Source organism: Leucopleurus acutus (genome assembly GCF_964270905.1).
Source record: "Leucopleurus acutus genome assembly, chromosome: 4".
NCBI lineage: Eukaryota > Metazoa > Chordata > Mammalia > Artiodactyla > Delphinidae > Leucopleurus > Leucopleurus acutus.
The window spans coordinates 54,415,434-54,435,684 of record NC_139146.1 but is presented as its reverse complement, the minus strand read 5'-3'; positions in this window follow the sequence as shown (position 1 = coordinate 54,435,684).

Sequence of the window (20,251 nt, the reverse complement as noted above, 5' to 3'; positions counted from 1 at the left end):
TCCAGATAATCATGAAAGATAGATTAGATAAACAATTCCTGACCCAACAGTTTCATTTTTCTTTGCAAAAGCATTGATAATAGAATTCTTTCAAAAAAGCAAGTTCCTTGAGCAGATGTAAAACATCAAAGACTCTGGCCCGGCAACTTTGTGCATTTCTTCAATGGAGATGCATGCAGTGGTCCAGGCACTGTGCTAAGTGGTGGGGCTTCACAGAAGGCAAAAGACACAGTAATAATTTAGGTTTTTTAAAAGAAGCAAGACAGGGCTTCCCTGGTGGTGCAGTGGTTAAGAATCTGCCTGCTAATGCAGGGGACACGGGTTCAAGCCCTGGCCTGGGAAGATCCCACATGCCACGGAGCAACTAAGCCCGTGAGCCACAACTACTGAGCCTGAGCTCTAGAGCCCACAAGCCATAACTACTGAGCCCACATGCCACAACTACTGAAGCCTGCACGCGTAGAGCCCGTGCTCTGCAACAAGAGAAGCCACGACAATGAGAAGCCCGCTCACTGTAACAAAGAGTAGCCCCTGCTCACCACAACTAAAGAAAGCCCGTGCACAGCAATGAAGACCCAACACAGACATAAATAAATAAATTTAAAAAAAGAAGAAGCAAGACATAGTTCATTATTTTTATATTTATTTTAAGAGGACCTTCACTGACAGGTAATATTAAACCTACAGGCATAGATTCAGCTTTTATCTAGATAAACATGAGCTGTGCATTTGCTTGATGTCAGAGAAGTTTTGGTAAGGAACCAAGTACTGATTATCTTTCAGAACAAGCCAATGGACTTTTCAAATGAGTTCAGATGTCTATCTTTTCTAACACCAACGTGCCCATACATATCTATTATAGGTTATGTTCTCATTCTAATATTTAGGTGGGAAAGATTTGTATTTTATCTGCTCCAGAGATAGTTCATAGAGTTACAAGCATCCTTGCCCAAGTCTCACTTTTACCTCTGTTTTGCTTCCTGTACCCTGTTCCAGACCCTCTCCAGGAACATGGATCTTCCTCTGATGAAATATGGCTGTGATTACTGTCCTTAGCAGAGAGGTGACACAAAAAGGCCTCACATACTTATGTCTCAGTCTCAAAATTTTCTACTATTCCACTAATACATGACTAGTGTGCATGAGTGGCAGAAAGAGAGAGAGAGAGAGAGAGAGAGAGAGAAACCTCTTCTTTAATTTTTGATATTGCCAATCCCTCCCCTCTTTGGAGCATCTCAACGTCTACACATAGAACATCGTATCCCTCTAGGATCCCCACCACTCACTTCACCCAGACAATGGCACATAATAATCCACAGAGTACACTGTTTGGTCTCTGAGGGATTATTCTCAACATCCCATAGGGCTTTATCAGAGTAGTCCAGGAGTGGGTCTGTGATGTTTAATTTTATGTGTCAACTTGACTGGGCCACAGAGCACCAGATATTTGGCAAAACATTATTCTGGGTCTGTGAGGGTGTCTATAGAGGAAATTAACATTTAAATTTGAAGACTGAGTAAAGCAGATTGCCCGTCCAGTGTGGGCAGGCTTCATCTAATCCATTGAAGGCCCGAATAAAACCAAAAAGCAAAGTAAGACAAATCACTTTCTCTGCCTGACTCTCTTCGTGCTGGGACAGTGGCCTTGTATTATCTTTGGACTTGGACTGGACCTTAAACCATTGGCTTCTCCGTCTTCTCAAGTCTTTGGACTCAGACCAGAACTACAGATTTAGGGACTTCTTAGCCTCCATAATCATAAGAGCCAATCAATTCCTTATAATAAATTTCTCTCTCTCTCTCCTCTCTCTCTTCTCTTTCTGTCTCTATCTATCTGTCTACCTGTCTCTCTGTTTTTCTCTCTTTCAGAGAGATAGAGGGATAGAGATGATAGAGATAGAGACAGAGATAGAGATATTCATATCCTATCTGTTCTGTTTCTCTGCAGAATACTAACACAGGGTCCAATCCCACTAGAAGTACTGTAGCCAGTGTGAGGTGAAAGTATGTGCCTTTTAAAAAAATTTCTTCTGGCAACTTTTAATTATTGAGCAAAGCACACACACTTGCATTTACGTATATACTACAAATACCTTGTGAAACCATATAAAGAAGATAACTATTTTTTCAAAGATCATGTAATCCACAGACATTCCTATGGACCACAAATAGAGTATATCTTTCACATTACCTCACAGAGTAGTTTTAGTTCCATTCTTTATACTTCTCCTTTTCCATATTCATTTTCAGCCTGTGCACTGGAAATTTTAATTTTAGTCTTTATTTGTAATACTTTTTTCAAAACCTTGGAGCCATCAACGCTCCCCACCCCCAATATAAGGAGTCACTCTTTCATTCTGCACCAGCTGGGCAGAAGCTTTACAATTTGAACCTTTGCCCCTTGGAGATAGAAATTGAATTATTTGACAGTTGTGTTTTTCCTCCCAAAAAACTCCATATGTGAAAGGGAAACAGCATAATAAGAGTGTATTTTGCCCATTCCAGAGAAAACCTTCATGGGTCCCAGAATCTTAGAGCTTCATGACAGACTCTCCTTACACTCAGGCCTGGGCATACCCCTGCTGGCTGGATGCTACTTACTGTCACAAATTCTATGACTGTATCATTATGACGATAGAAGCACATTGAGGACAGGGATTTGATCTGTTTTGTTCTTTGTCTTATGCCCAACTCTTAACATAGGGCCTACACATAATTTTTACTCCCTAAATAAGCTCAAATGAATCACAATAATTCATACATTCAAGACATTTCCTAAGGGCACATTAGTGCCAGGAACTGCGAGAAAAAAGTGAGGAGAATGTGCAAGAAAGAATACTGAGATGAATAAAGTAGTCCTAAAGTCCAGTCACAGACATAGAACTAAAATGCCAAGTGTTGGCTAAAGAAAAAGAAATAGTGTCTAGGAACTTCTATGGCCCAGCATCATTTTCTGTCTTGCAGCTCATATTTGAAAGACAGATTGCATTTTTTTTCCTCAGTTCATCTTCTTTTTTTTTTTAACATCTTTATTGGAGTATAATTGCTTTACAATGGTGTGTTACTTTCTGCTTTATAACAAAGTGAATCAGCTATACATAGCTCATCTTCCTTTTATGTGCTATTAAACAATGAGGCAGAGCATTTTATCCTATTTTCATCAAAAATTTTAGTTCTAAAGTTTTCAATGAATAGAAGCATTAGAATTGAATTATAAGAAGAATAGATGTACCACAGCAGTACTACAGCAATTTCAGAGTGATTTTTTTTTAAAGATAGATTATTAAATTTAACCACATTGTGCCATGTGGTTATTAGTCTACTTGGTATTCATCTTCAAATACTATTTTTTTAATGAAAGAAATGCCAATTCAGCCATTTGGGGATATTTATTATAATGATGGTTTATGGGAAAACAAACTACCTGATTGTTAAAGGATTTTAAATCTATTAAAGTGGATGACAGAAAGAGAGACCGAGTGAATATCGGCAAAAATTATACATTGTTTCCTGGAGAGTAACTAAGAAAATTGGAGTCATTAGAATTTAAAGATTATTTCCAATAAATACTAGTAGGTTCAAAAGAGTTGAATGGGAAATTTAAGAGAGGTAAAGACACAAAGATTAACTCCCATGTGAAAGTAAACTTTAAATTTTGTAATATCTTGTTTGCAAACTCTGGCATTTTCTTGTCAAAGAACATAAAAGTAATAAAAATAATTAATATTTGCTTAGCATTTGTACTATGTCAAGTTCTGTGCTGATTATAAATGATCAAATTTAAACTTCAAAACAAACGTATGAGGTGTTTACTTTTTATGCCTATTTAATGAATGGGCTATAGTGGGAAGTTCATACTGGTTAGGTAACAGTACAAGGCCAGGAAGAGTCAGAACTTAGGTTTAAAACTATTCAGTCAACTTTCTTATTCATCAGGTTAAATTGCCTCTCACAGTGGAAAAGAGGGAGAGAAAAGGAGGAAGGAGTAGAAAGAAAGATTGTAGGTAAATGCATGGCTCTGAGGGATATTTTTTGTCCTCGATTCTATCAGTTCAGGCAGCAATTTTGTATTTAAAGCATCGATCTCTTGCTCACTAATTTTGGACCTTACAACGACTCTCATTCTGGTCCTTCTTCTTGGTTCTGAGCCCTGGTATTTCATAAATATCTCAAGCATGCTCCACTGCCACACAGCAATGCCAGCGTACTCTTACCTTCCTACCCCAACTCCCAGAACCTTAGCCCAGGACATTGTTCCAGGCCTTCCTAGGTGCCTAGAATGAGCATTCAAGGGCATTTTAATCACTGGATCGTCCATTGCAAGTATCTCTAGAAAGTTCATCAAATGGCCTCATGCCTTAAGTCTCCACGTTGCCTTCCATGCACTAACAAGCAGGCAAACAAAACAAAACCAAAACTTTACATACAAAAGATAGTTCTCAGTGAATCAGAAGAGTTGCCTAGTTTTATTATTGTTTTTAGTTAAGTATTCCAGCTGTGACTGTAGAGTGGCCAGCCTTTTCTTAATCCATCAAAAATCTTTTTTGGCTCACTTTGCAGAAAGAAACAGATTTGCCACTGCTGTTTCATTTTGCTTTTCATTTGTGCTATTGTCCATCAATCCTTTTCAGACTCCTAAAAGTAAGTAAAATATAGCTTTGCCAGTATGGGATTACATTTATCTGCTGTTTTAGATTGCCCTAGTCCAGCACTTTTATGTAATTATTTCCCTTGATTATTGAATCATATTTCCAAGATTCAACTCTTAAAAGAGAATATCAAAAAAGAATTTCTTTAAAAAGGAGAAACACATTGGCTTTTGAAAGAAAAAATATTATTATGTTTCTCTGTACTTCCCTAATGTTTAATTTCAAAGAAATAGTGTACTGCAATCAAGAGTTTATAGACAATATTCAGAAACCAAGTGTATCATCTTTATAAACAAATATCTGTCTGAAGGAATAGTTTGATAAACGGAGTTTCAGATCTCTGATGATATAGAGTTGGGTGTTCTGCTGCAAAAGAATAAACTCAATAATACCGGGTGACTGTAAGTATGGAATAGAATCATAATTCGATCTGGACCTCTGGGTCACAATACGACTTTCCTGGGTCTTAGTCATTTTTGTGTTTGTGGGTCGTTTCTTCAACTAAACAATAAACTTGCATTTTATGATTGTTTTCATGTAAAGGTGAATGTAATCCAGTCTGGTTATATTAATTTATTTTTCTGATTTTACCATAAATTAAAGCATTCTTGTGCACCTTTAAACTTATCACGGGTCCTAAGATGCTATGGCATCTTACCTACTGAACCTAAGGGATAAGTTGGCACTCCTGGATTGGTTCAGGGTCAAGGTAGGAAGCTACACCCATAGTATGGTTTAGATGTCGTTTTGAGATTCTGACTTTCCAAACCGCCCAGCTTATTTTAGCACAGCTCTCACTTGATAGTTGGTCTAAGATATTTAGTTTTTACGTTGCTCATTTGAATAGAGATCTGTGGACAGTATGAAGGTATCATTCAACCTGAGGCAATAGGAGTTTTCAAGATGCATTTTCTTGTTAGTTCGGTGGAACTCTCAAATTTAGTTTTTTCAAATGATCTAATCAGGACCTTTGAAGGAATAGGGTTCAGACATTACAGGTTGACATGGGAGTGATTGTGCAGAGGCTCTGGAAAACTGGAAAAGTGGTATCTAGAGCATGCTCCTGTCCATTTCCAAAACCTGCTGTATCTACAGTCTAACTTTCTCAACTCAGTTAATATCAATCCTGTCCTTCCAGATGTTCAGTCAAAACCTTGGAGACATCCTTGACTCTTCTTTTTCTCATACACCACATCAATCAGTTAAGAAATCACATTGTCTCTACTTCAATAGACTCAGAACACTTCTCTCTAATCCCATTGCTATCACTTTCTGGATTATCGCAATAGTCTCCTAATTGGTCTCCCAGTTTGTATCCTTTCTCCTTTCCTGGCCCTTCTCAACACAGAGGCCAAATGTTTTTTTTTTTTTTTTTTTTTTTTTTTTTGAGGTATGCCGGCCTCTCACTATTGTGGCCTCTCCCGTTGCGGAGCACAGGCTCCGGACGCGCAGGCTCAGCGGCCATGGTTCACGGGCCCAGCCGCTCCGCGGCCTGTGGGATCTTCCCGGACCCGGGCACAAACCCGTGTCCCCTGCATCGGCAGGCGGACTCTCAACCACTGCACCACCAGGGAAGCCCCAAATGTTTCTTTTAAAAAGTAAGACATTCATCTGTTTCATACTCTTTGATGCCAACCTTTTTGCCAAAAGTAACAGCCCAAGTCTTTACAATGCCTTACACAGCTGGACACAATCTGGTCCCTCTTTTCTTCCTAATGTCACCTCTTATTTCTCTCCTCCATGATCACTACATGCTAGAACTATAAGCCTTCTGGAATCCTCTCTCTGCCTCAGGCCTTGGCATTGAATATTCCCTCAGATTCCCTTGTTGGTCCATCTTTTCCCTCTTTCAAAGCGTGCCTACGTCATTTTCTCAGTGAGACTGATAGCATCCACCAATTTTAACCTCTGCCCTAGACTCCTTAATTCTCTTCCCAGATCTATTTTGCCACAGCATTATAACCTCTTAACATATTTTATTATCTATTATTTATTGGTTGCTATTTGTCTCCCCCAAAACAGAGATTACTGCCTGATTTTATCGCTGAGGTATTCTTAGAACCTAGGACCATTCCTGACACATAACAGACATTCAATACATATTTATTGAGTGATTAGAATAAATGAATGTGGAGACACCAGATTGATGGGTACATAGTCAGTTGGACCTTATGCATTGTCTCCTAAAGGAAGAGGGTGTTTGGTCAGTTTTAATGTATTACCTGGGAATGGTGCTGGAAACTAGTATCATAATGATCTTTATATAGTTTGCTCAGGTAGAGCATATATACAAGTTTGATTGGATATAGCCTTTTTTATTCTTCTAATGATTATCTGTAATCCTAATTCAGAATGCAAAGGTCCCTGTGAGTCCTTGAAACAAAGATTATTCCAACAATTTCAATGATTTGCAATGATGGACGTTGCTGCACTTAGTATTGCCCAAATTGAAAACAGACCAAGATAGAAGGGAAGATGGGGTGTCTGGCCAGAGGGTCACTGATGCCAGGGGAGAGAGTTTTTTGGTTATTGCTTTCTCTCTCTTATGGATGCATCTGGAAACATTATATCATTATGCTATCCTAGCTGAAACTAAAATCTATGGAAGCATGACTATGTCTTGGATAACAGTATTTGGGAACATAGAACTCCAAATATTAAGAGACTGCTTCAAAATGTTAAAAATGCTTTAACCATTTTAGTAGCTATTTTAACAGTTTAATATTAAACTGTTTTTAAGAATACTTTGGGAGCATTCATCGGGAGATTTGGGGTTATGCTTCTAGGTACCATATAAAGAACTTCTGGGATTTTATGAGGAAGCCAAAATTCCAACAGGATAAACTGATAATAGTGCAGAGATTACCTTAAAAAAACCAAAGTCCGTATCTTACTTCAGAAAACAAACTTGTAAAGAAGCATTGTATTAAAATAGAAGAGATTAATTGGTCAGCACAGTCATTCTCTCCTTTATAAAGTTCCAGGGAGGAAGGATATATATTGATTACTCACTTCTGTGCAGTAGATCTCTCTCTGTTTTTTTTTTTTTTTTTAATTTTTGAAGCATAGTTGATTTACAATACTGCATTAGTTTCAGGTGTACAGTATCATGATTCTGTTTTTTTTTTTGTGTGTGTGTATTATATTCCATTATAGGTGGCTACAAGGTATTGGATATAGTTCCCTGTGCTATACAATAAATCCTTGTGGCTTACCTATTTTATGTATAAATTTGTATCTGTTAACTCCATACTCCTAATTTGTCACTTTCCTCCACCTTTGGTAACCATAATTTCGTTTTCTATGTCTGTGAGTCTGTTTCTGTTTTGTATACAGATTCCTTTGTATTATTTTTTAGATTCCACATATAAGTGATATTATGTATTAGAACATTCTCTCTCTGTTTTGTTTGGAAGCTCACGATTTTTTTTCATGACTTTACACTCATAATCCTTTTCTAATCCTATCCCCTCCTGCATTATTGTAAACACCCTGCAACAAACATGTCATTATAAACACTGAACAGGCTGTGCACATAGCTATTCTTATCCTAGATTTCCATTCACTTCACTCTGGGCCTGGCCTTCCCATTCTGTAAGGCTCACCTAAATTACCTTTTCCTTTCTAACATCTGTAATATCTGGGTGAGAACATTTGGATCTTTGATTTGAGTTCTGGTGGCACGTTCCATTTACTTTTGGTGCACACATCACTCTGCCTAGCATTAGAGTCAATATTTTATAGGTTTGTCTCACCTGCTGGTAGTACAACCCTTGAAAGCAAAGTTAGTCTACTTCCTAATTTTATAACCTAACTGCTTAACTATAACAAGGCTCCTGTGGTTATATGGTTATATGCTGACCTTAAATGTAAGATTTATGGGCTTCCCTGGTGGCGCAGTGGTTGAGAATCTGCCTGCCAATGCAGGGACACGGGTCCTGGAAGGTCCCACATGCCGCCAAGCAACTAGGCCCGTGAGCCACAACTACCGAGCCTGCGCGTCTGGATCCCGTGCTCCGCAACAAGAGAGGCTGCGATAGTGACAGGCCCGCGCACTGCGATGAAGAATGGCCCCCACTTGCCACAACTAGAGAAAGCCCTCACACAGAAATGAAGATCCAACACAGCAAAAGTAAATAAATTAATTAAAATATTCAGGGGACAAAAAACTTTAAGAAGTATAAGGCCAATAAATGTCTAAAAAAATAAAACAAATAAATAAATGTAAGATTTATAAGGAGCCTGAGATACAGCTTCAGAAATTCAAATCCCCCCCCACCCCATTCTTGGTTTTGCTTTCCACGGTTTCTGTTATCTGATGTCAACGGAGGTCCAAAAATAGTAAATGGAACATTCCAGAAATAAATAACTTATAAGTTTTAATTTGCATGCCATTCTGAGTTCTGTGATAAAATGTCCCACTGTCCCACTTCTGCCCCACTGGGATTCCCCAACCATCAACATCATCTGCTCCTGACATCAAATCATTGACATCATTATGGCTCAATGATCCAGGATCACCCAATGCAGACAGTCCTCCTTCTAATGTGTTATCAGAAGATCAGTATCCATGGGGGGTTTGCTCCAGAACTTCCCATGCATAACAAAACCCGTGGATGCTCAAGTCTCATATAAAATGGTGTAGTACAGTCAGCCCTGTGTAATTGCGGGTTCTGCATCTGTGCATTCAACCAATCACAGATCAAGTCCACAGGTGCGGAACTGCCAACTGAAGTAGCCTAGTGCTACATCACAATGCCTGCTTCATTCACCTCATTTCACCTCATCATGTAGGCATTTGATCATCTTACACCATCACAAGAAGTGTGAGTACGAAACAATAAGATACTTTGAAAGAAACCACAATCACATACCTTTTATTATGATATATTGTTATAATTGTTCTATTTTATTATGTTATTGTTGTTAATTTCTTACTGTGTCTAATTTATAAATCAGACTTTATTATAGGTATGTATGTATAGAAAAATAAAGTATATATAAGGTTCAGTACTATCCATGTTTTCAGACATCCACTGGGGGTCTTGGATAGTATCCCCCACTGATAAAGGGAAATGACTGTAACTACTCTTGAAGAGAGGTTAGATTTACTTAAGTGACTTCAGAAGTAGTGTTTGGGAAGATGGGTGGAAAGCCAAAGAAAATTTTAACAAATGCTGAAGATGCTCAAAACTGGAATGAATATTCTTAATAGTATAATAGAGATATTCTAATTTATACTAAATGAAGACTTGTCAGAAATAGTAAGAATCCATTAAGGCTTCAAGCATTCTGTTACTTAAAGGTTTCTCCCATATCTGATTTTTTATGACTCTATGATTCTGTAATTCATGTCAATACAAAGCATGCTTTAAAGTGTTAAGGTAGAATCATCTTAATTCAGAGGTTTGTTTGGAGAAGAAAATGATATACTGCATGTGGAAAATGCCTAGGATCAGGCATGCACATAGTAAGTATGTTTTCAACAAATCTGAGAAGCAGTGTAATATTTTCAAAAAATTCAATGTATCTTTAGAATTGTTCCACACTATTCAGGCATCAAGAGCCTCTTTAAGATTAAAAATCAGGCAAAATATCTCTTGAATCCGTGTCCTTGTACATTTACTAATTTTTCCTGGAAAAACTTTACCCAACTCGAGGTCTGACTACAGCCTCTCTATCTTCAGCTTTTTTTTTTTTTTTTTTTTTTTTTTAATGCTGTACGCGGGCATCTCACCGTTGTGGCCTCTCCTGTTGCAGAGCACAGGCTCTGGACGCGCAGGCTCAGTGGCCATGGCTCGGGGCCCAGCCGCTCCGCGGCATGTGGGATCTTCCCGGACCGGGGCACGAACACGTGTCCCCTGCATTGGCAGGCGGACTCTCAACCACTGCGCCACCAGGGAAGCCTGATCTTCAGCTTTTTAATCCAAATTTCATGTCATCTATGAAAACTTCTGGAATCTCAAGACTGTGTGTCCTTCCTATGTCATCTTGTAGCACCCTATAATTAACATTAGTATCCAACTTAATCACACAGCGTTTAATTGCCCCTTTACTTGCTTGTCCTATCCACTTTGTTTTAAGTTCTTGGAGGTTACCTTATGTGTCTTATTCCTTTCCACGCCCCAGGGCCTAATACCCTGCCTAAATAATAGATGTTTCAGCTGTATGTGGAATGTGGAAAGGAATACATGAACCAGTGAAAAAAATCTCTTCGGTTTGTTGTGAGAACAAAATCCCTTTATGTAGATGAAAACATACTTTGTAAACTCTAGCTTGTGATTTTATTATGGTTGCAAATACTTTTCTTCATGTCCTCTGCACCTAGCATTTTCCCTATATGCAGTTTATGTATAATAAAGATGTCTGAGTAAATGAGTGACTAAAATAGAAAGTCCTATAGTTTAAAAAAATAACATAAAGTAAGTTATTAGAGCATAAAAACACGTTATTGTAATATTGTTCTTTTTGAGCCAAATTAAGTCACTTTGCAACATGCATTTCTTTACTCAGCTGAAAATATTCACTCTGCAAGTTTTAAAATGGCTTTCCCTTCTATTTGTCTTTTCCTTCTCATGAATTAGGCCAGCACACATCATTTCTATACTACCCAATGCCAACTTTTAAGCTGTTTCCATTATACATTCATTCCAATAGAAATAATGACTTCCATTTACCACAGTGTCAGAGGTCAGTGAAGCCAAATCAGCTGCAGCTGTATTGTTTTATAACAGAAGATAATGTTTTCCCCATTGTAGTTACAAGTGTGATTTCCTCAGAGTTCAAATACTCTTGGAGCTAAAATGTGATTTGATGTCTAATGGTCAGCTCGCGTTCTGGGGATTAAGTTAATTAAAACAGTTGCCCTACTCTATTATAGCTCCCTGTAGACTAATTATTAAAGTGCCAAGAACCATTATAGACCTACAGCAATTGAAAGTCACAAAGGGAGTTGCTTATATTACGGGAACTCCAGAACTCAGTAGATTATTGTCGGTAGTAAAAGAACATGCACACTGAGAAGTAGATTACCTTCTCCACAGCCACTGAGCTATTATAAAATATACAAAGGAAAAGCCAAATGCACAAGCATTTGGATTCATAGCCTTTAGAATCTGCAATTTCCAAAGCTAGTCAAATATCAGAAAAGCAGTTTGGTAAAGTGCAAAGAGCTCCGTTAAGGGAATCTGGAGCGTAACTTTGAGTCCCAGCTCTCCCTCTAACTGTCTGGGTAAGCTCAGATAATTCCCTTCAAATGCCTCATCTCTAAAATGAAGGGTATATATGTGACCAGTGATTCCATCTTAACATATTTTGAGTTAAGTCTTTTACCAACCAGCATCTTTGGGTAGAAGGTACAAGGGGTACCATGAAGTGGTGAACTCAGTGTCTAAATCACTAGACCTTCTCCTTTTCAGAAATCTTCAAAGAACTTTGCTTCACAGAATATACTTTAAAAGCTTTGTGTAAAATAGCTAGTGGGAACCTGTTGTATAGCTCAGGGAGCTCAGCTTGGCACTTTGTGATGACCTAGATGGGTGGAATGGGGGGGGAGGGAGGTCCAAGAGGGAGGGGATATATGTATACGTATAGCTGATTCACTTCATTGTACAGCAGAAACTAACACAACATTGTAAAGCAATTATACTCTAATTTAAAAAAAAAGCTTTTTTATTCTTTCCTGGTGCAGAAAGGACATGCTTGATGTTGTTTTTGTTTTTTATTTTTGGTTTTCTGGTGAATCCCACAGAAGTCGTAAGCAAACAGATTTACATTTTTTTTTTATTATATGCTTTTACGTAAAATACGTGTTTTCTTTCCACAATAAGTCAGTAATAATCACAATAATAAATCAAAAGTTTTTATACCTGTATTAATATAATGGAAAGAGCATTGGTTATAAAGTTAGACTGACCTAGATTTTAATTCCAAATTTAATAGCTTTGTGGATTCAGGACAAATTGTTTTTCCTCTTGGAATTTTGGTCCACATTTATGATAGATAGATAGATAGAGATAGAGATATCCCACCTCATAACTCTATTGCCAGAATTTAGTAGGATACACCCACCCACACATCATGCAGCGGGCAGTTAAACTTATTTTCCTTCCACCTGTATAGAGCAAAGAGATAATATCCTTTTTACAATATGCTTAATATAATCAGATTTTATTTTATTTCTGAAGGCTGGGCTGTAGTTCAAGACATTTAATAGATGAGTACATGGCATTTCATGTTGTATTCTGATTACAAAATGCCATTATCACTGGTATAGGAATACAAATTTTGGAGACTGCTGGGATGAGTAAAATCAAGGCAAGGAAATGGATAGATCTATAGATAATTATTCTCTCAAGGTTATCTATGAGCTATCAAAACCATCAGGTATTTGGCTACCTATATTAATGCAGTTGATTTTCCAGCCTGCAAGCCATTAAGATATAGGGCTTAGGTATTTTCATTTTGGATATGTCAGTACAGAAATATTTGTTTTAAATTATCTTTTTATATTAACTTTCCATTTATTTAAGTTTAATATCAACTGGTAATATTATTGTTACTTGTCAGCCAGCAAATCCGTTTTGGAATCATTTTGTGTAGTCAATAAATCATCTTGTAAAATCCCTTTTCTCACTAGAGTTAACAGCAATACCTATTAGGAAGCAGCAGTTCTCATTATTACTCCAAAGGGTGCCAGGGCATCAAAGTATATAAGTTCTGGCAGAGCTCATTCATCAAGGTAAGAAATCTGTTTCCAGCACTAAAACAGGGGCTGAGAAACACCAGAGACCAGTACTTGTGTGAAATAAGAAGAAATACAAAACAGGAAAGAGAGTTACAGAGAGAAGAAAATATAGTTTATCTAAAGTTCCATGTGTGTGGGCTTCCCTGGTGGCGCAGTGGTTGAGAGTCCGCCTGCCGTTGCAGGGGACGCGGGTTCGTGCCCCGGTCCGGGAAGATCCCACATGCCGCGGAGCGGCTGGGCCCGTGAGCCATGGCCGCTGAGCCTGCGCGTCTGGAGCCTGTGCTCCGCGACGGGAGAGGCCACAGCAGTGAGAGGCCCGCGTACCGCAAAAAAAAAAAAAAAAAAAAAAGAATTAAAGTTACATGTGTGAACTGATATTCAATTATTGATATAACCTTGCCCTTCACAAATATACAAAGTAAATGGCTTAATTTACAGAGGTCTATATTTTTTAAAAGGCTACAATTGTGTAAAAAAATCTTTTAAAACAGATTCTTCACTTATTCTGATCATAAATCTAGATATTCAGAAATTATATCCTATAATATCATTGATTTCTTGATTAGTGGTAGATTTGTTATAAAATTTAATAACAAGTTTATTTATATCTGAAAACATGCAGCTAGAATAACCTCAAGATTCATTCTGATTGGGTCTTTCAGTCAAGTCAAGGTGCAGGGTACATTTATTTTCTAGGAAGCATGGGTCACAAAAAAATTAGTACTCATAGTTTCCAAGTGGATAGCGATTAGGATGATGGTTCCCAAAGTAACAAGTGAAATAACTCCCAAAATCTACCTGTTGATTCAATGGCTTTTTAAACAAAGCCCAAATTGGGGTAATTTCACAGTTATCTTACTATCATTTAAAATTTTTAATCTGATTGTGCAAATTGATTAATGTTGGTCATGTTTTAAAATATGCAAAAATGAATAGATCCAAAATGGCATCAGTCTCTTCATTTGGGCAAACATAATGATAGATAACTAATGTCACACAGCCTATTTGACAATAGCGTTATTACCTATTATTAGTAAGGTTTCAATCAGCCATGGCCCATCGCCTACCTGGACTGATCACATTAACTGGATAATTGCTGACTGTTCACTTCATATTGTCTCTATAATAAATTATTGATGTTTGCCAGGTAGGCTGGTGGGATAACTAACTTGATTTACATTTTCTATTCCTCTAAATATTTAATAGAACATATCACACTGAATAACCTTGTTCTTTCAAACCTAGGATATGTACCTATATGTTTATTTAGACTTGGTGGAAGAAAAGGAGAAAAAAAGAGAATACTAAGCTGATTTATTCCCTAACATAGGCCTATTTCTTTCTTCCAAATTTGGTTAGAACTCTTCTCAAGATGAATGGGAAGTTCAGTAAGCTTTAGAGGGGGTCTTGGCTGCAGCAGATTAGATGGAATTTTGACAGCTGTGGAGATCCATGATTTCACAGGCAGTCTCTGGCCATGCCTGTTGGCATTTTAGCTCCTAATTGAGACCCCTTCAATACCTAACATGGCTGCCATAGAAAGATTGCTACTCATAAACTATCTTTTTTATATAGAAGCCTCTCATCTTCAGTCTGACATGAGTCAGAGTGAGCATCAGGGACTCAGAGAGGAGAGGAATTATTTAGAGAGCTGTGTTAAATCACCACCCAGAATTTTACATAAAGCAACATAAGACATTGGCAGTATCAGGCAACTGGGTTTTGATCACAACAACAAAAGTCTAGTTTTCAGCTCTGGGCCATTGCCTTCTGAAAGAACTGTCTGAAGAATAATAGAAAGCAGAGAATGCTCAGAATAAGTTGTCTCCATAGCCTCATTTTCTGTGACTGTCTGTCTCTGTCTGTCTCTTTCTTTCTCTCTCCATAACTTCATTTTCCCAGATTGCTGGAATTTTATTATTTTTTCATTTTTACATCATTTAAATATATTCATTCTACTTATTGCTGAATTTCCTACATAATTTACAGAAAAACAATGCACTTTTTTTTGCTAAACTTATATTTGGCCATCTTGCTAAATAATTACTAAGTTGGTAAACAAAATAATCTGTAAAAATACAATAGACTTTTCAGAGATACAGCAAAATTGTGAATCTCAAATTTTCACGTGCTATCCAATGTACATAGAATGGCTGATCATAGAGTAGTTGTAAGCACAACAAAGGGGCAATTCAGACATTGTCTGAGGACACATGGCTGTGATGCACTGAACAGCAGAGAAATCACTGAGGTGTGTGGTGGTGGAACTTGCTGGAATCTACCATTTTGGGTTTGTGGGAAAGATGTTCCCAAATATAATTGCCTGAGGGTAGTGTCAGAAGTTCTTGATACTGCTGAGCTGAACACAGTGCTCTGCAGGATCCCAGGTGCTGGAGAAAATTATTATGCTACAGAAGGTTGGAGCTGGAGAAGCCTCCCATGCTGTAGGAGCCAAACTCTGCAACAGTCCTTTGCCCTACAGGAGGCTGCTGAGACAGCATACTGGAAGCAGGGAGAAAAACCTTTCTCTTGTAATGTCTCTTCAGTGCCCTCTCCTGCAAAGGTTAACACATTCCAGCTAACAAAGAGAAAATATTTAAAGAGCTCATCCTCATTTTCTTATAACCAACAAGGAAGGGTGAATTTGCAATTGCAAGGAAATAAATTGATGATTGGCACGTTATTGTGAAAATAAAAAGAAATAAGTTTTGAGCAAAGATATGAAGAGATTGAAGGAATTATCCAGAAGAGTATATTTCCAGGCAGAGGGGGGACATCTTGGAATACGCCTGGTGTTACAGAGAAACAGAAAAGGATCAATATGGCTGGAAAAGAGTGAAAGATAATGAAATGATATCAGACAAAAAGAGAAAGGGAAAATAGCAACTGTATCATGTAGGGCATTTTATACCTCTGTAAGATGTTGACTCTGAGTAAACTAGAGAATGATTACAGAGTTGTTGGGTTTTTTTTTAAATTTTAAATACAATTTTAAAGGTCACTTTCCATTTACAGTTATTACAAAATATTGGCTATCTTACACTCAATAGTTTGTGCCTCCCTCTCCCCCATCCCGATGTTGCAAAGTTTTGAGCAGAAGCTATGATTTGACTTTCATTTATGATATTAACTCTGGCTGCTGTTCGGGGAGCAAATTATAAGGAGTGGGGTCAATTATAGTGAGAAGAATATCTGTCAGAAAATTAGTGCACTCAGCTAAATGAAAATTAATGATGGCTCAGGTGGAAGTGTTAGCGGTAGAGGTTATGAGCAGTGGTGGGCTTTTAGATATACTAAAATTTGGAAGAATCAGTAGATTTTCACGGTAAATCGAATGTGGAGCCAGATGGCTTCAAGGTTTTTGGTCTGTGCAGCTAGAATTATGGAATTGTCATCAACTTAGATTAGAAGACTTCCTTTGAGTGGAAGGGGGGAAACATTCAGAATTCAGTTTTAGTCATACGCATTTTTATATATCTACTAAATATCCATTTGGAGATGACAAGTAAAAGTCAAGTAAGCTGCTGGATATACACATCCGTATATCAGCAAAAAATCTGAGCTGGAGATATAAATTTTAGATTTCAGGGCATATAAGTGTATTGTTTAATGGCATGCAACTAGAGAAGGTCACTAAGAGAGTAATGGCAGACAGAGATGAGTTGAGATATAAGAACTAACTCAGGAGTTCTCCAATGTTGAGAGGTTTGAAAGAGTTGAGAAAGTAGTACATAAACTGAGAAGCAGCAGCCAGTGAGACAGAACAAAAGCCAAAAATGCATGGTGTCCTGAAATCCAAGTGATATGGTAAATCAAGGAGGAAAGCATGGTCAACTGTTTTATCTAAATAATACTTTATGATTGAGCATTAAATATAATGAAGGTTATTAGTGGCCTTGAAGAAAGCAATTTCTGTATACTAGTTGGAGCAAAATCCTAACTGATATACCAGAAGGTATCATTATTTTGCATACTATGTTAATTCCTCTATTTTGTAAAGTATAACTTAAGATTTACATCACACTTTAGATGTAAAATAGAATGATATTTCTGTGCCTTGGGGGTTTTTTTTTGTCTGCTGTACTCTGTCAGGTATTGATATGTGTTACAAAAACAAAAAATTCTGGTTATTTTCCTCATTTTGTTCACTTATAAAATTAAATTATTGAGAAAATCATATGTTGAAAGTTGAAATTTTTCATATAAAAATCATTACTGGATTACTTATTTTTGACAAATAATTTTGGAAATTAAATTTTAAAACAAATATTACCTTAAAATAATACATCATTTAAGTTTCAAATTTATTAGCATGATATTGTAAAAATCAGTTTTTGACTATTTTAGTGTCAAGGTGCATTTGTCTGAGGCCTTACTTTCTGCATTTTGATTACATTAATCTAATTAATTTATATATTCTTTTGTTTGGTCAAAGAAGGGTTTTGGACATTTTAATAATCCTACTTTAAAAAATCTATTTAATTGTTAATGTCTAGCTTTGTTCTTATTACCATTTCTGCTTTCCTTAATCATCTTTAATTTTATGATTTATATATTTCATTTCTTTTTTTGGCTTCAGTAATGAAAGTGTTGAATTCTATGAATATTATTCTAGACATACTTCTTACAACAGCCAATAGATTGTGATCTATAAAACAGAGCTAGCATCCTCATGATTGGCTTAAAATGTGCATGCATTTTGCACTATTAAATTGAACAGTAAAGAAGTTGGGCAGGCTACAGATAATCCTGATATAATCTCATCCTATGAAAGCCAGCACTGATGCTAGAAATGAAGATGGGGGCGATCTTAGGGCAGCTGTGTTTAGAGCAGGTCAAGCCAGAGTAAATCTCCTACTTAAGATGACCAAAGAGTATACTCCCCTACCAACCTCTGAAGAACTAAACATGCTTCCCACTAGAAAGCTACCATTTGTTGTCTGACATACAGAGGACATCAATGATTATTAGCATCCACCAAAAGAGAAGCAACAGCCAAAAAAGGATGTTACATAGGCCGTCAAGTATATCAGGTAACCTCTAAATTTTCTCCTACTCTTAGATGATTGAGACAGAAGAGGGGAGAAAGGAAGAATAGCTAGCAGAATCCATCACTATTATACACATACACACAGGTGCATAGACACATACATATGAACATACACATAGCAGTGGGCTGAGAGAAAGGAATAGGTGAGTGTATATGTGACTGACTGGAATTTTTAACTTGAATGAAAGTTTGTTTTTTGTTGTGTTTTAAATGACTAAATCTGCTATGGAAGCCCCTGACTGATCAAACAGTGATAAGAAATTGAGATGCACAGAGTATTATCCAAAGAATTATCAGGAAAAAATAATTTCATATCTTCACACTACCAAATTAAGATCATTTAAAAACTGAGTTGCATCTTCAAGAATGTAGTGTTTTCAGAACTTTACGAAAATGTTATAGAAAGAATTTGTAAAGTAATTCCTTTAGTTAAAAATGAAAGTGAGAGATCCCATGATTCTGCTTTTGGTAATTCCAAGAACATTTAGATTCTCTCTTCAATTTTCCTTTCCATTTCGACTATGAAGGCAGGTGCCATGTGCTCTAGGGGCACGAATTCTGTAAGTTGGCTTTTTGTTTTTTCTGTAGCTTTTGGCATACCTACTGCTGCTAGCTTCCCCCTGAATGCCTAGTTTAGCACAACTTAGTTTCCCATCTGTTTTTTGTTTTTTCATTTTGCATATGCAGCATTGCATTGTGGGTAAAAGGCTGGCAAGACCAGCATACATAAGATCTTAAGAAAATCCAGATTATCTTTGTGCCTACCAAAGTTTTTTTTTTTGTTTTTGTTTTTTTGTTTACTGTTCTTAGTTGTTGGGAATTTCAACCATATCCATAAATAGCAAGAAATCAAGTTTGCAACGTTAAAAAGTTATAAGAAATAGATTTTCTTATTTATGGACTTGAACTCAACAAATATTGAATCAAGAGTGAAATATTACATTTCATACTAATTGTCTCCTTTTTGCTTAATTGCCAATTGGAGCCATTAGTAGTGGAAGAGCAAAAAATGTCCACTGATGATAATGATCCTCGAATAGTTGACATAATTCTCTGCTGAAGTTAGATTAAATCGACATGTTTTGAACCTCAATCCAATTTAAGAATTTCACTGCTCTTTATTTACTTAAAAAGCTTTTCCTGCCTACTCATAAGTTATTTTTAAAGTTCTGTTTTATACCAGAATTGGCATCATATATCATTTGATGTGCCAGCTGCTAATTAACTAAGTAAAATTTGAGTTTTCAGTGATTAAAATATTTCCCCAAAATGCATGGATTAGAATGCTCATGTGGTAATAATTAGGTGTTCTGGACTCATCCTCTAAATGTATTATTATTATTTTTTTATCACCAGCATTTGGCTGTTGGCACTTTCATAAGCTCACTTACAAGCTATTATACCACACAAAAAGGAGTCTGCCTAGAAATTAATGCTTCTTTCTCAGCCTTTTGCCAAAACCTCATTTTTTCTAACAATAAAAATAAGGGGGGCATATGATAGCATTCTTTGATAATTTGCGAAAATTAACTGAGATATGTGTGAACACACAAAGAGTTATACAAACAAACCACTTTCATTGTGAAATGGCCCAGCTTCATTGCCTTTCCTGTGTCCTCCTTGATTTCTTGTTCTTCGGAAATGTGTGTACAGTAGTGCACTTCCCCTAAACAAGTCTCCCGGCTTGGCTTCTGTATAAGATGTCACTCTGTATATCTCATCATGATACTGAACTAACTAGCAAGGCGGCAAGAGAAAGTGACAATTTCATAGGAGACTCAGTGTGTTGAGATAAAGTGCCTGTCA